Here is an 18,250-nt window from a genome sequence, read left to right on the forward strand (position 1 = left end):
GAGTATAGAAGCGCACGCATGCTCGTACGCTTATACCATGGCTCTACTCTGTTAGTAGCTCCATGCTTTATGCGTAGTACCTTACAGTGTTGCCAGATGGTGATTTCGGGAACCAAAAAGGGTGAAATTTGGTGATTTTTGAAGTTGTTTGGTGACAAAATTTTAGCCTGGTAACCAAATCAAAATTTGGTGATTTTTGGTAACTTTTTGGTGATTTTTAGACCGATGAAAAATAATCACACTAATTGAAAAGGAAAATGCATTTTGCCCAAAGTTTTCCCCTTATTTCCTGCAGAAACATAACATGTGCCCCTTTTTTTGTCACAGCGACACACACAAACACTCATAGTCATATGTCCATACACATCGTACACATTTTGCACTTAGTGTGTGTGACTACGGCGCGCCGAAAATTGCACCGAGACTCGCGCAGAGTGTTTGATAAAGGTTTATTGATACAATTTTGTCTTAAAATTAAAGCCTTACCTACGCTTTTCCAAATTTGGTGATTTTTGATGGCTTTTGGTGATTTTTTGCAAGCCTTTTGGTGATTTTACTCTGTTGGGACCTGGCAACGCTGGTACCTTACCCACATATACAATACGGAGGTGGTGTACGTGTTTGTCAATTCGTAACCTACTGCATTGGCGTGGCAGCGCAGCGACAGGCTCACAAATACGACTTCTGAAGACCTTTGCGTGAGACTGACGGTTTGATTAGTTTGGAGTTCGAGTACCAGGTGGGTATTAGTCTGTAAACGCAGGCATGCCTAAACACAGATGTTTGGGTTTTTAGAACAAAATTTCATGTGTGTAGTCGTGGTGCTGTTAGTGTTAGTGACTATAATAAACGTTAGGGTCTATCAGTAGTATCACTCTTATGTGTTCAGTAGTGTCTGGGGACATGCCCATCGTATCACCACAGCTCAGGCCCTATACGTGTACGAAGCTGTTGTAGTGCGTAGACCGTACGTTTAAATGTCAGGAGTATCAGGAAGGAAGTTGCGAAGTTTTTAACGTTAGACCGCGTTTCCTGAATGGACAAGGTGTGAGCCATATCATGATTTGCTATGTAATTACTAGGAAGGCTAAGTTCCAAAGAACCTACTTTAAGAGTTGACGTTGACTAAGAGGGCTTAGCGTTACTCTGGTGATTTGCTTCTGCCAAATCTGGGCGAGATGCGGGCGCCATACTTTAATGCGTAGCTAACACCACGACCAGTAGAGGGCGTATTTTACAGTGCTATATAGCGGTGATTCCTGTCCCCCTTTCCTGTCCCGTAAATATTCCCTGTCCCCCTTTCCTGTCCCGTAAATATTCAATATTGAATGATGCGCCTTTAAGCACCACCAACAACAACAACCCTTTCATTTCACCTTTTTTTATAGGGGGCATGCAGGGGAAGAAATATAACGTTACTTAGCCTGGACCTTGTTTTGTCATACAGAAGTATCATTCCTGTTTAATCATGAAATGTAACTGAAGAGAAGTCATTTATTTTCCAATATGTAGTCCCACAATTACACATCACAAGCTTGACTTTGACCTAATTTCACTGAGTTATGCTGACCGTGTTATAACAATAGGGTTTCCCTGTGCAGATGTGTGCACAGTGAAAAATGTGTTTTTAAGCAAGATTATAAGTTTAAAAGATGGTTTTCCTTTGTTATAAGAATTGTTTAGATTGCAGGAACAGTAAAATAATTTTACAAAGATTTGTATAAAAAATTTGGGTGTTGTGCCTCATATTCCTCTCAAGTACCGGTATGTATTTTCAGAATGTGTGTACCTCACATTATTAGTGGTCTGTCCTTAACACAAGGTCCTCAGGACCAGAAAAATGTGCTTGTTATAATGAAACCTTGTTATATCAGGGTTACAAAAATAATACAATACAAATTGAAATTACAATCTAGGACCACAAAAAAATCACCTTGTTATAGTGAACTTCGTCGTATCAGTGATAATTGTAGAGAGTTCACTGTATAGCCTATACAGGTATTGTTGTAACGTTTGTATTTTTCCTTTCTTTTCTTTCTGCAGGTACTGGTTGCTTTGGAAGGAGATTTATGTTGGTCTTTGTTGAAAGTACGTTTGTGTTTGTGTTTGTTATTTGTTGAATCATCTTCATCCTACATTTCATCTCATACCATTTCACCTTCATCCTTGAATATTCAGTGAATATTCACTGAGATTACATCTGGAAATTCATCCTGGAATTCACGAACTCATCCCTGAAATATCTGAAATATACCTGAAATACCTGAACTTTACCTGAAATACCTTAACTTGAACTTTACCTGAAATACCTTAACTTGAACTTGAAGAAAGCTGAGAACAGAGAACTTCTGAGTGCATGAGAATAAGACAGTATCAGAAGGAGAGAAAGTTTCAGAATCAGAGGCAGAAAGGGTTAGAGTCAAAGAGAAAAAGAGTGAAATCAAAGAGAGGAAGAGTGAGAGTTGACGAAAAAGGAGTAAAAATTAAGCAGAATAACAGAGTTTTAAAGAGTGTTTGAATGAAAGAGTGCATTCTTTAAAAGGATAGTTAAAAACTGGAAAGAGAATTGTCCTAGAGAAGGCGAGAAGTTTGCTGGAAACTTGAAAATAGAAACAGTTAATTTGAGAAAAGGTGTTTAAGAGTCCAGATTACACTGAAAGATTATTAAAGAGTGCCGTCATAAGACGAAAGCATTATAGTGTTGTAAACTAATTGGGGTAGACAAAATTTGCACCTTCAAGGATTATTTGATATTTGATATATTCTGCATTGAAAGTTGCTGCAAATAAATCAACTACAGTTGGCAAGAGCTAATAGCTAGGAGTTGAAATTTTGAAGGAATTGTTAAAAGTGTGAGAAACAATTTATGAGGTGAGGCGAGAAGTATACTAAAAATTTTATGTAAAAATATTTTTTGGTATCTTGAGTCTTGAATTTTCGTTAATTGTTAATAGGATAAAAGAATAATTGAAGAGCGCCATCTTCAGATAAAAGCATTTTAGTCATAGTAAATGAAGGGAGAGACGTTAATATTGCACCTTAAAGGGCTATTTATAAATATTGGGCTGTGAAAACAAAAGCACAATTAGTAAAAGACATACCTTTATTGCAAAAGGAGTCATCTCAAAACAGAAACATTACTGTTTCTTTAATTGTCAGTGAAGACAAAGAATAATTGGTGAAATTGAAATTTTTGTTGCGAAAGACCCTACCCTAAGAGAAAAACATATAAGGGAGACCGATTATTGTGCAGTTAAGGCAAAAGCATAATTGGTAAAATTGTAACCTTTTTTACAAAGAGCATAATCTCGAGATAAAGGCATAATTTAGTCAAATCAAATGTTAGAGAATTGAAGCTGAAATTTCTGTTGGCAGATATCGTAAAAGGAAATTGGCATAGCTTTTCTATAAAGTAGGAATTGAAGCACGTAACAGACAAAGAGTGCCACCTGTTGCTAGAAACAAGCAAACATTGTAGAAATATCCCCACCTGTTGGTAGAAACATTATATGGATCGGTGTTGCAGCTTACTGCTGGAATTTGTATTGCAGTGAAGTATAGTACATGTACTGTACACATGTATTAGTGCAACTTTCAAAGCTATTCAATCCGACAATTTTGTTACCAATCGCAGTACTAGTGGAGTAGGTGTGATTCATAAAAGTATAGTGATTCAAGGAATATAACTGTGTTGATTGACAGTTGATTGATATACATTTATTTAGTAATAGGTACCATTATACTTTCAAAGATTCGAAAGCCCTGTAGTTTGACAATGGAAGCAAGTGAATTCAAGATTGTTATTGGTGATATCCTAGATATCCTCCATAGTTGTGACTTGATGAGAAATGTAGAGGTCAGTGAATGTGATGCATGTTGCAGTGTGATCAATGAAAATGAAAGCAGAGTACCATGTGAGGATTGTGGCAAGCAGTTTCATGTGATGTGTACAGGAACTATTTCTCATGAGGCTAGAATGTGTGATGCAAGGTTGATTTGGATATGTTCAGCATGTGGAAGCAATAATATTGCCCATCGCATCTTTGACAAAATTGGCATTCCTTGTCATTTCAATAGATACGAACTTCTCGAAGACCTTGGTGATGAAGATTTTCATGTTGATGTTTCACTTACATCACGCAAGAGCAACCAGAGAAAGAAACCAACGAAGATGAGACTGAAAAAGAGGTATGTGAGAAGAAAGAACAAACGTGGTGTTCTAGAAATGACAAATGTGTGTGTGGAGGAAAGAGCAAATTGTGACAGAGATGAATCAGATCCGACATTCATCTCAAATCTCACTAGGAGGCAATTTGAACCATTAGAAACTGCAGTTGATGATGGTTGGACAACTGTGAAATCAAGGAAGACAAAAGTGATTGAGAAGGCCAAACTGACAACATCCCAAACAATGACTAACAATCCTAAGACCAAGACCAATAACAAGAGCACAGTGAGATCAGTAAATGGTGTGATTCTCCAACCTGGCGTGACCTACATTGGCAAAGCAATGAAAGGCTACTATCTTGAAAAACAGAGAAGAGCCAAGACCAGCAAAGGCAAAAAATCAAAAGTAGAAACAAGGCAAGAAGAACATGGTGAACTCGTGAAGCGAAATATGAATCGAAACTTGGACACAGAACGAAATGATAGTCTGCAGGTGTATACTGAATCTGTATTGAATGTATATTCAAAGTGTGTTCAGTCACCTCATGTTATGGCAAAATACTCTGAGCAAATCTATGCAAAAACACAGAGAAGTTGGGCTGATGTGGCTAAAAGCACTCCGAATATGACTAATGGATGTTTCGTACTGAGTGGTGATCAGGCTACATGTGTCTCTGTCCTTTCCACAGACATTGAAAAAGAAGTTTGGAATGTAAACAGGCTCTATGGAGGTGGAAATGCACGGCAACCAAGAAAGAAAGGTCGTTTCACGAAGATCCGCAACAAACAAAGTGTGCCAGTGGTTAAAAATGCTGACTCACAGGTGCGTAACAATGAAAAGGTGAAACATGACATTTTTGAAGGAGAACATGCAGCAAAGAATGAAAAGTTGTGTAAGAATGAAATATCTGACCGTGAGGACAGTAATTCCACAAATAGAGACAACACAGGCTCGAATGATATGTCCAAAGTGAAGTGTGACAGAATCCACGATATGCATGAACTAAACCCATGTTACAGCGAAACAAAAGATGTTGAAGGTGACAGTCAAATATCAGTGAATGAATTGTTCTCTGTGAATTCTACTACAAATGTAAATGTTCACTCTCCGTGTCACAAACCTGTTTCAGGTATGCAAAACATGTGTGTTCAAGTTTGTAATGAATCAATATTCCTGCCTGAACGTGAAAAAACTATTAATCCATCTGATTGCATAGTAATGAATGCTGGTTCTGCAAATAGTGTTGACCACCATAATTCATATGATGTTCAAGAATCGTCTGTACTTATATTAGATGGTGAACCAGCTGCAAATGATTTAGAGACTGAAGAACGTGTCTGTAAGCCTGTTTCTCTTTCAGATTCAGAATATGATAGAAGGCAATCATATCCTCTGACTAAAACAATCGCACAAGGAAATTTTAATCAAGGTGATCAACGATTTGGTTATACTGCTGGCAAACAATGTGCATGTAATTCTATTGTGGCAGTTCTCTACATTCAAACAAAGAATGGAATCGAAATGAGACCTCGTGATCTTGATCAGATTCTGACACTTGGGAATGAGTTGTATTATTACATAAAGAAGGATTCACAACTGAATGAAGAGCTTGTAATGATAGATGAATTACCGAAGGAACTTCATATTCTGGATGAAAAATTTCAAATAACCTATGGTGAATCGAAATATGGAGTGTTGGAAGGAGATCAAAACAATTTGTCAAATTTTGGTGCTTTGCCATTGAGTCAAGCATTAGAACAAGAACTGTGCCGATATGATGCATGTCTTATGAATTTTGCTGAGAGTACATTTGCAATCATTAGGCATCACAGTGGTTATTATGTGTTTGATTCTCATTCCAGAAGTCATGATGGATACTTGGTACAAGATGGATGCAGTGTCTTGCTTAGCATTTCATCATGGCAAGGTATACAGGTACACTGTTTGAATTTGGCAAAATCTATGGCATGTGATTTACGTACTACTCAGTTTGAATTAACCGGTCTGGCAGTAGAATTCAATTCTAAGAAAAATGTATTGACAACTAGTGGCTCTAAGAGATCAAAGACCCTAAATACTGCGTGTGGGAATATAAATGATCAAAACAGCGACTATTCGCAACATTGTCATCATATTGAAAGAAATCTGAGTTATAGTGATGAGACTCAAAATGTAACAATAAAGGAAACCAGAGTTAATGTAAGCAGTGATGACTATGGAAGTGAGAATGAAGTTGAATTTGTTTCACTTGAAAAGACAACACAAAGAAGAGATAGAAACTTCAAATTTGCACCAATTACATATGTAGACAAGCAGTGTTTGTGCAATAGATTAAATGTCAATTACTGTGGCGCAGCCAGTGAACCAGTGGAAGATACAAATGAAAATTTGTGTATGAGGAAACCTGTAAATATCAAGAGAGTTATGGGTGATGGCAACTGCTTTTACAGAAGTATTTCTCATGTAGTTACTGGCAGTGAAGGAAACCATTTCATGCTCAGGAAATCCAATGTGGCACATTTACTGGAAACGGGTGATTTATTTAAAAATTTAATTAACACAGTGAAATATCAGAATGTCAGGGACTTTGTACTTCAAGAGAAATTGATGGATTTAGGAACATGGGCTGGTCACACTGATATTAGTTCAATGGCACATATGCTAGATTGTGATATATATGTGTATGATGATCGTACAAAAAATTGGCAAATTTTGTCTGCAAGGAAACCGGGGTACTATAACAAGGTAACAACTGAAAGAGGCATATATATTGTGTTCACTGGAAGCAATCATTTTGATGTAGTTGAAAGTGTAACTGCTGTTCAGTCTAGTACTTTGGATGAAAAATTAAGTGTGTTTCATGTGAATTCAGATGCAAATGTGGAAAGTAAAAAAGAAAGTCATCATGAATCATCTAAGGCTACCGAAAACTTGACATTGAAGAAAGGCAGTGTTAGAGTGAAGAAAATGATGTCCAAACAAATAATGGTGTCAAACTTGCAAGAGACACAAATTCCATTACAAAACACATGTCAACAGACAGTAGTCGATGTTGATGCATCCGAGGTGAAGCAAGTGGGAGAAATTAAAAAGATTAATCTCATGTACACACCTGTGAATAAATTTGACAGAGAGAAGTTTTGTTGCAAATTAGGCATAAAGGTTAATGACAAATGTAGCAGTAATGATGTGCCAAAAGATATGGTGGAAAATGGTAATATTACTGTCCTGTCACAACCATTAACTATCTATAAAATTAGTGGTGATGGAAATTGCTTTTACAGAGCTATGTCATATGTCACATGTGGCAAGGAAGATTCACACCGTGATGTTCGAAAAGCAACAGTTATGCATATTTTACAAAACAAGCAAGATTATGTAAGCCTTTTAAAATCAGGATACACAGATGTTGTAAAATACATTGCAAAGGAAAGAGTATTCAACAATGGCACATGGGCTACAGAATTGGAAATAATGGCCTTATCAAATCTACTAGATACTGATATTTATACATATGAAGAAAACTGTTCAAAATGGAAATTATTTGGTGCAAGCAAACTTCAGTTTGGAATTGTTACATCACAAAGAGGTGTTTACTTGCAACACACAAATGGCAATCATTACGATGTTGTAGAGTCTGTATGTCCAAGGATCCAAACATTAAGTTCATGCCAAAACTTGTCAAGACCACAAAACATTACCGCTATGGAAACGCCTGTGACAAGAAAGAGAAGACTCACAACTGAGAGAAAAGTTACGAAACAAGTCGGTGATTGTCAAATAAATGTATTGAACAATGAAGTTTTAGAGGATGACATTGAACGTGCTGTTAAAATGAGTAGGGATACTGAAGAATCTGAAGAAGTTGAAACTACAAGGCAAACTACAAAAAGGAAAAAACAAAGAAAAAAAAGTAATGCAAATATTACCAGACGAAAAAATAGAGATCGAATGAGAGCACAGAGAGAAAAGAAAAAAAATGAGCAAAGACAGTTAGAAATAGAATGTTTATCAGATGTTCAGCCTTTTCTATTCCGCAAACTAAAAAATGCAGCTGCAAAGAAAGTAAAATATCAAACAGATGAACCTTACCGGTTCGAAAAGAGAAGAGAAATTAAGGAGAGACAAAGAAACAGGTACTTGTTCGATCCTACTTACAGAGAAAATGTCAAGAGAGCAATGAGCAGAAAGATGAGAGCTAGATATCAACGCAATGCTTTATTAAGAGAAAAAATCAAGAAAATGATGAGGACAAAGATGAAAGCTAGATACCAAAATGATGCTTCATTTCGAGAAAAAATTAAGAAAAGGATGAGAACAAAGATGAAAGCCAAATATCAAAACAGTGCTTCATTCAGAAAAACGCTGAAGACAATGAGGAAAGTAAACTATGGGTGCAATGTTCTACATAGAGAAAGGCTTAAGAAAATGAGGAAAGCTAGATATCAAAACAATGCTTTATTCAGAGAGAGGCGTAAGAAAATTATGAGGAAAGTTTCAAACATTAAGTACAAGACAAATTTTTTGTACAGACAGCAGGTTGCAATGAGAAACATGAAACGAAAAAAACAAGAAAAAATGAATATGAGAAATTGTGACCATGTTTTGAAAAAATTTAGGGAAATTGTTTCACACGGCCCTGAATATGTATGTTGCGTATGTTTGAAATTATTATTCAAGAATCAAGTATTGAAGTGTACAAAAGCAAAATATAACGATTTGAGGTGCTTAAAGGAGGAGTATTTACATACATGCAGCGATGACTGTGATATTGACTGTCAAATAGTAAAGTCATCAAGAAATTTTTTATGGGTTTGTTACACTTGCCACAGGAAATTATTAGCTGGTAATATGCCTGCTGAAGCTAGCAGAAATAATTTAGAATTACGTGCTATTCCTGCGGAACTTGGAAATCTGAATCAGTTGGAAACACATTTGATTGCACTAAACATTCCATTTATGAAAGTTTTGAATTTGCCTAAAGGAGGACAATATGGAGTGCATGGCCCAACAGTTTGTGTACCTTCACGCACAAATGAAACTGTAAAGATATTACCTCGACCGGAGACTGATGATCAATTAATTCGCGTAAAGCTAAAGAGGAAACTGTCATATAAAGGACATTATGAATATCAGTTTGTCAAGAAAAACAATGTCCTAGCTGCATTGGAATATTTGAAAAAGAATAATAAGTGGTATTCTGATATTGCTATTGATAGCGAATGGGACTCTGATTTATCAGACAAAAATAGTAAAACAGCTTGTGGTAAACTATGTGATTTAAGTGAAACTAATGATGATGATGATGATATAGAGGATGATCAAGATGGACGATTACAAGGCATTCAGTTGGGCACATGTTTGCAGAAGGTCGATATGAGACAAGAAGTGCTTGATCAGTTTTTTGATGATATTATATGCTGTGCTCCTTGTGAAAAGAATAGTCCTGTGTCACTATTGATGGATGAGAGTAATGAGGCAAAATGTTTTCCTGCTCTGTTTCCAACAGGCCAGCCAACATTTCATGATACCAGGTACATTAAAGTAACACTTGGTCGTTATTTGCATAATCGTTTGATGCATGTAGACAACAGATTTGCAAAAAATACAGAATATATTTTCTATGCTCAGTGTATTTATGAACTGCAACAAATACTTTCTAGTGTTTCTATAGCTGTCAGAAAAAGCTCAGAGAAAATAGATAATTCCACATTGATGCGATGTTCAGATCTAAAGGATGCAAGAAAACTTCATGAGATACTGGATTCGAATAAAGGATATAAATTTCTGAAACAAATACGAGGAACACCTCCATACTGGCAATCTACACAGAAAGATGTATTAGCAATGGTTAGACAACTTGGAAAGCCTACATGGTTTGCATCATTTTCATCAGCTGAAATGAGATGGCCTGAAGTTATTAACACATTGCTAAATCAACAAGGTGATGGGAGAAAAGCAAGTGATCTGGATTGGACAGATAAGTGTAATTTATTAAAATCAAATCCAGTGACAGTAGCTCGTATGTTTGATAAACGCTTTCATGCATTTTTGAACAGAGTGATTCTTTCTGAGGCAGAACCTATTGGCAAGATAATTGACTATTTTTACAGGATTGAATTTCAACAGAGAGGATCTCCACATACACACTGTTTATTCTGGGTTGAAAATGCACCTAATTTGGGTGTCGAGAAAGATGAAACTGTCATAGATTTTATTGATAAGTATATTTCATGCAACATTCCATGTGAGGATGAAGATGAAGAACTGTATGAAATAGTGAAGAATGTTCAGCTTCACTCAAAGAAACATTCAAAATCATGCAAGAAAAAGGGAACCTCCTGTAGATTTAATTTTCCAAGACCACCTTCTGAGAAAACATTTGTTGTGAAGCCTGATGATAATCCAGAAGTTACAGATGAGGCTCAAGATGTTCTGTCTGCAGTAAAGAATTCATCATGTGTGGAAGGCAAATATGATAATGCTAGGCAGCTCTTTGAAGCTCTTGGGATGTCTCAAAAGGAATTTGAAGATGCCTATAATGCTGTAGCTACAAAAGAAGATGTAGTCATGAAAAGAGATCCAAAAGATATATGGGTTAATCAATATAATTCATTCTTACTCAGAGCTTGGAATGCCAATATGGATTTGCAGTATATAACAAATGAGTATGCCTGCATTGTTTATGTTGTGTCATACATGTCAAAAGCAGAAAGAGAAATGAGTTTGCTCTTGAAAAATGCTGAAAGTGAAATGAGAGAGGGCAATGAAGATGCTCGAAAGAGTATGAAAGAAATAGGACATGTGTATATGCAAAACCGTGAAGTTTCAGCACAAGAAAGTGTGTATCGTGTTTGTGGCCTGAGATTGAAAGAGTGCTCAAGAAAAGTAGAGTTTATACCTGTTGGACCAAACCCTGTGAGAATGAGTCTACCACTGAGTGTTATTCAAAGCAGACGAGACGATGATGATAGGAGCCCATGGATGCCAAGCAGAATTGATAAATATAAAGCCCGACCTGATGGTTTTGAATTTGAAAATATGTGTTTAGCCACATTTTGTTCAAAGTATAGACTACTCAGTGAATCTGATATAAAGGGTAAGAAACAGAAACAGAGTGTGTTTAAATTGAGAGATCAGCTGGGCTATATACAAAAAAGAACAAGAACCAATGATGCTGTAGTGAGATACCCTCGTTTTTCACCGACTGTAACCCCAGAAAAATATTATCAGAGTATATTGCAACTATTTTTGCCATATCGTACTGATAAACAGTTAAAACCTGACCAATTTTTGACATATGAGGAATTTTATCAAAATGGATCTGTTCGAATGTTTAATAAGAATTTGGAAAGTGTCAAAAGTATTGCCAATGAAAATCTCAGGCAGTATGAAAAAAACGCTGATACAATTGATCAGGCACAAGAATATCTTGAGAAATTTGGTGCACAAGAAGATGCATGGGGATTACTCTGTCCAGAAACAGAAGTTGAAAGACATGAAACAGCTAAAATCCATGTAGAAGTTGAAGATGCTGACAATGAGTTTAGAATCCCAGATCTTGAATCTAAATCTCAGGAGAAAGAGTCATATGGCATAGAATTTCGATCATGTAGCATTTCGAGAGAAGACAGTAATGTCTTATTAAGAACTTTAAACAGCAAGCAGCAAAAAGTGTTCTACAAAATACGACAATGGTGTCTTGACAGAGTTAATGGAAAAGAAGCCACACCGTTTCAGATATTTGTGACAGGTGGTGCTGGAACAGGAAAAAGTCATCTGGTGAAATGCATATGTAATGAAGGGACAAGAATTCTAGGTAAAATGATGCATAATCCAGATGATCTTTCAATTATGAAAGTAGCTCCAACTGGAATTGCAGCCTACAATATTGATGGTAGTACTATTCATAATGCACTGTCCATACCCATTTCTGCTTCATTACCTTATCAACCCCTTGGAGAAGAAAAGATAAGTCATTTACGTACTCAGCTGGGCCAATTACAGATACTAATAATTGATGAAATATCCATGGTTGATCAGAAGCTACTGTGGTATGTACATGGACGTTTAAGGCAAATAAAGCAGACGCGTGATGATGCTCCATTTGGAAAGGTTTCAGTTATTGCAGTTGGAGATTTTTATCAGTTACCCCCAGTAAAAGGTACTCCTTTGTATAAAGATACATTGCAAAGTTCTTTATGGACAGACAACTTCTCTATGATTAACTTGGATGAAATAATGAGACAAAAGGATGATGCAGACTTTGCTGTTCTTTTGAACAAATTAAGGGTAAAAGAAAAGAAAGATGAATTATCAAGTGATGATTTTGCAGTTCTTCAATCATGCCAAACTGGAGAGCAATGTGAGGATGCACTGCATATATATTCTTCAAACAAACAAGTAAATGACTGGAATAAAATAATGCTTCACAAGAAATGCACAAATATCATCTGTCTTGATGCAGAAGATTTTGAACTTGGCGATAAGGGTAAAAACAAAGCATGTGACAAGCCACGGAGATGTACTAAAGCTTCTTTGCCAGCATATCTTTGGGTTGCTGAAAATTCTAGAGTGATGCTGATCAAAAATGTGAATGTGACCAAAGGTTTATCAAATGGCTGCATTGGCACTGTAACTGACTTAGTAAGAGTAAATGAAAATGCCAGACCCTCAAGTGTGCTTGTGAAATTTGACAATGAAAAAGTAGGAACACAGTCAATAGAAATGCAACAGGAATCAATTGGGAAAAAATATACGAGGAAACAATTTCCCTTGAAATTAGCATATGCATGCACAATACATAAAGTACAGGGCATGACAATGGAAAAAGCTGTTGTTTCTCTGAAAAATATATTTTTGCCCGGACAAGCATATGTTGCTCTGAGCCGTGTCACATCAATACGTGGACTAACTATTGAAGATTTTGATCCCAAAGTTATATATTGCAATCCAACTGTTAAAGAAAGTTTAGAAAACATGCCAACATTTGTTGATGAAAAGAGCTTTGATAATGATGTTTCTGTTGCGACTCTGAATATAATGCTACATAACATTCAAGGTCTTAAAGCACATTTCAAAGATATCCAATCAAACCTCCTATGTAGAAATTCTGATATTATTTGTTTAACTGAAACTTGGCTTAATGATGACATTTTTGATGTGAATTTAGATCATTTTAAAATGTACAATCAACCTCGGTCAAAATCTTATTCAGATGAAAGTCCCTTATTTTCGGCACTGAAAAATCAAGCACATGGTGGAGTTGCAGTGTACAGTAAAATCAAATCTATTAGTAGGCTGGATTTACATGTCAATAATCTAGAATATATTACATTTGCAGTAACTTGTCCTTCATGTCTCATTTCTGTGATATATAGACCTCCCAGATATGATAAGAAACAATTTTGTGAGAAACTGAAGAGACTACTCGTAGAATTGCAGCAGAGAAGTACGAAACGCATAGTTATTGGTGACTTCAATGAAAATCTCAGACAAGGTTCAAGTGATTCATGTGTGCATAAATTGATGTATTCTTACGGATATCAACAACATGTACTTGATGCTACAACAGAAGGTAATACATTGATTGATCATGTATATAGCACAGGTATAGACTCACTTCATGTTGAAGTTATTCCACTTTACTACAGTTACCATGAGGCTATCAGAATACAGTTCTGATGAGTGATGTCTTGAGTTTACGCAAAGTAATGTGGCACATATATTCAAATCAATTGATATTTATTTTCTTTTGTCATCATATTTCCTTTTGTAATACAGAATGAGGAAAATAAAAAAGTGTGAATAGGACAGAGCATACAGCAATTCAAAAACAAATGAGTAGAAGTGATACTTATGATCAATACTGAGGTGTTTGAAGTTAAAAAAAAAAATTGCAATGAGTAAAACATGTGAAGTATGGAGGGTTCCACTGGGAAGATTATGCTTGTGAATATGAAACAAGACTTCAACAAAAGTATGACTACTAGTACTACAGAAAACAGCGACATTATGAGACAGAAAGTGACAATTCAGTGATTATAGACTTCCTAAATATGACCCAAAAATAATGTGAGAAATTATGGAAATTAGTTGTTGAATTGCACCAAATAAGCACAAAAAGCATAGTTATTGGTGAATTTAATGAAATTCTCAGACAAGGTTCAAGTGATTTGCTTGGCATAATTTGATGTGTTCTTATGAATATCAACAACATGAAGTTGATGCTACAACAGAAGGTGGCACATTTATCGGTCATGTATGTAGTATAGGTATTAATGATCTCACCATTGAAGTTATTCGCCTTTACTACAGTTACCATGAAGCTATTTGAATACTGTTTCACTGAACTTGTTTTTACTAATAACATTAGATGTTTATTCAAGGTTTTTTTCACAATGCTGAAATCAAATGAAATATATTTTCATCTTTCATCATACATATTTTTATGATGTTATGGAGAATAGATGAAATATGATGAATGAAATGAACAGAATGTTCAACAGTAGTGAAACCTTATGATAATATTAAATTGTAATGAATACTGAAGTGATTGAAGTGAGGAAAACAGTGTGCCATGAGCAAAGTGTGCAAAGGGTGGAGAGATCCACTGAAGCGACCTTGATTGTGCACAGGAAACAAAACTTGGGCAACAATAAAAGTACTACATAACACATTGACATTATAAAGAAAAAATAAATAGACAACGACAAGAGCATGCAACAGAAACAATGATCTTTGATTGCTTGTTGAAAGAAATGTGGGCTTGCATGTCAAGAAGAAGGAAAAACACATAAATTGTGTAATTGCAAAAATGATTTAAAGGACTGTAATTATAATGTTACATGTATGTCAGCAATAGTGGTGATATTAAAAATTTATGAAGTGGTAATGCTGAATCTAGGTGAGAATTATCAACCCTTTTCACAAAGCAGTAGCTGAGCTGGTAGTTGCTCTTCTCTAAATATCATTGTTGGAAATGTAACTATAAAAGGAAGATACAAGTTCAGTATGGAACAGAAATAAAACAAAAGACAGAAAATGGAATTGAAATAGAATAGACAAAGAATAAAAATAGAACAGGCACAACAGAAATAAAACATAGCCCAGAAAATGACAGTGCAGAAAGGTAGATTTTGGCATAATAATCATTTTGAAAAATATTTTTTTTCAGAGAATTAAATGCTGATAATGATAAGTTTGTGTTACTATTTGATGAGCGTTTAGAGCTGAGGAAAATCAAATTGTAAATGCTGATGAAAGTGCTTTGAAATAAATGGAAAAAGTAGGAGTTGCATTTATATGTGCAAAACCTGATCAATAGGCATATGTTGTAATTGATAGAAATGAATATTTCACCAGAGAAGATAGAGTGAAATCCATGAGTGATCATGTATGTGGTGCAAGAATTGTATTTATTACGTAAACATTATGAGCTACATAGCACAAGTTTTGATTGATTTCATGCAAATTTATGAAAAATGTTTTGAGTTTTCAAACCCCTGTTTCTCAAACATTTGCTTTCATTGATTGATGTCATTGTTTCTCTTTAGCACCCATGGTAGTGAGAATAAAGCACTGGCCAAAATGAAAAAAGCATCAATTAGGTGTATTTCATCTAGGTGTTTATGGCTAACATCTTTATGTCTTTACATTTGCCTGGTGAATGATGAACTGGTCTGTGCTTGTGCCGCAATCATGTCCAGCCTTGTACCCAAGTGTTTCCACCGGTGAGTTTTATTTCTTTTTTGCTTTTTTTTCCCCCTACTTTTTGTCAGATTTGTATGCATTTAACTTTTCACACAACTTTTTGACAAAATCAGGCTCAATCATACTCAGTGTTCAAATTAAATTCTCACAATAATCTCTCCAGGTGTGTTTTTAAGCTGTATTAGCATAACCTGTAGAATTATGCATACACAGGTGTTTCTTCAGAATTATTTTTTTTTCCCCTGAAATGTTTGTAATATATGTTCTATCATCTAAAGTCTGTGATCTGAAACAGTTTGTTAATTCCATATTACATTTATGAAATGTTATTCACATATTCCTTATTCTTATAAATGTGACTGTACAAGTGTAGTTTTGTTCTGTCCAATTTACATCGTAGCTAAACATGATATACATCCAGAGAACTATGATGTATATGCTGTACTCCTGTAAGAGAAATAGGTGTATGTATTCATGAAAAGAAAGGTTAACATAAAAGGTGATGTGATGTTATGTGAAGTTGTGAATGTTTCAGTACAGTTGTGTTCGCAAGTTATGACTACAAGAAATTGGTTGTATCTGTCTAAAATATGTAAAACATAATGTAACTTTCTTCGTAACATTTGTGATAATGATATTTATGTTCTCCCATTCTAACAACACATATTTCAGTTCTTTCATTTTATCGATGTTAAAAGATAAGCAGTGTACTTCATTTGTAACAGTATGTTGTTTATGTATTTTAAAGCAGGGTCTTGACCAACAGAGAGAACACACCAGCTTTGCTTTGCAGCGTTGGTGTAGCACAGGGAGTAGAACTCTACTGGTTAAAGGCTCAAAACCAGTCAATTGGACCAGGTGTGGATCGCATCTATTTCAACTGTGTGGACAGCTGTCAATCTTGGATCAAACTTGGTTGACATGCAAGCACTTCATATCAGATGATAACAGATGAGCAACGTAATAGTTTCTCAGGACTTCCACTCTCTTCCATCTACAATAATTCTAAGCACAGTGAACAGTATGCATGATAAATGCAAAAGCAAAGGGTATAAATGTAATTGAAGTATTGTGGAATGATTTACGCAACATAAAATACCTCAATAATTATTAATTTTATGTTTATGTGGTGGTAATCAGATCATGTGTAGTATTGGAAGGTACGGTAAGTTAGCCATAGTGGCATGTTAAGCCACCGTCCCTGGAGACACTCAAGTGGTAACGTGTTAATGACCCATAGCATAATCATTTACACCACCATATTGTTTTCGTGATTGACACAGAAACGTCTTTGATTAAGGGCAAAACCAAAATGTAGACCATAAAAGTAGAAGTATGTGAAATGCAAATGTGCAGTATTTTCACATTTTTCCATTATGGATCAAAGCTATGACTTAGATATTAGATGATGATTGTGAGAAGCAAGTGTGGGTCTTTTTTTCTGTTTTATCCTTTGAATAATTGCAAAGATGCAAAGTTTAAAAAAAATTAACAACAAGATTTTCATGACTTAGTGTCTTTGCGCTCGCGCAAACGAGAAGGGTATTCCCCCTCCCACAGTAAGGAGCCTTTTTTAAATTTGTAGCTGTTAATAAAGGATCTGGTGCATAATTAAGTGACTATTGTTTGCTAATTTGGCATGATGAAGGGAAATACACCTTCAATTGCAAGCATCACTTCAATCCTTTTAGCTACACTCCTCATTTTTGGTTCAAGTTGCAATTTCACTTGATGTCTGAGAAAAATGGGTACTATGTGTGAAATCGTGAGACAGACCCTAAATGCATGAGTCTCACCATAATGAGAGACTTGGTCTGTAATTGATGCATATATTTTGTGTATGCACATATATGTAAACCTTCAGTAATGCTCTAGGTGTGGGGTTAGTTGAGGAAGACTCTATGACCCTGTTTACAGTGTGGGGCTGCACCATGCTGCGGCCAAGCCGTGGTTGAGCATAACCTCAATTGCGAGGCCAAGCCCCGCAATTTTGTTCCTTTACACTACTGGGCTCGGCCGCGCTTTTATTTCAAACCTTTTAATATTTTGTCATAGTGGCGCTCTACTTGTAAACAAACACAATTCGGTGTTGTCTGGTTTTCAGACCCTTTGCCAACTGAATTTCATGGCAACGAAATCACCGTTCGGGCAAAGGCCTTTTCTGAAGGGAAAGATCCTTTGCAGGACAAGATCACATTAAACTATGCTAGTTTTCGATGTTGAGGGGGTTAATATCCTGAATAGTGAAATAGTACAAGTACGGGGTTTGGAAACCAGAATAAAATTGGCAGCGCATTTGGCCCCATTTGCGTTTACACAGAGAAAAAGGCCAGGCTCAGCCGCGGCTTAGCCACCTCCAGAGCGAGGCCA

General features: G+C 35.8%; 1 long non-coding RNA gene across 3 annotated transcripts; it reads left to right on the forward strand.

The window, feature by feature from the left end:
- The first annotated feature begins 609 nt into the window (after positions 1–609).
- Positions 610–16,768, forward strand: LOC139715406 (uncharacterized). 3 transcript variants are annotated; one of them, XR_011709829.1, is made up of 7 exons: positions 610–739; positions 2,044–2,088; positions 4,078–4,188; positions 4,857–4,990; positions 6,031–6,103; positions 15,877–15,900; positions 16,632–16,768. It is a non-coding gene; the product is annotated as an uncharacterized lncRNA (long non-coding RNA). The 3 variants fall into 3 exon arrangements; XR_011709824.1 differs by having other exon boundaries at positions 6,031–6,095; positions 16,632–16,724; XR_011709823.1 differs by lacking the exons at positions 15,877–15,900; positions 16,632–16,768 and having other exon boundaries at positions 6,031–8,507.
- The last annotated feature ends 1,482 nt before the right edge of the window (positions 16,769–18,250 follow it).

The sequence above is a fragment of the Diadema antillarum genome, unplaced genomic scaffold (genome assembly GCF_040938485.1).
Source record: "Diadema antillarum isolate AM-2024a unplaced genomic scaffold, OU_Dant_1.0 scf00000000, whole genome shotgun sequence".
Classification (NCBI taxonomy): domain Eukaryota; kingdom Metazoa; phylum Echinodermata; class Echinoidea; order Diadematoida; family Diadematidae; genus Diadema; species Diadema antillarum.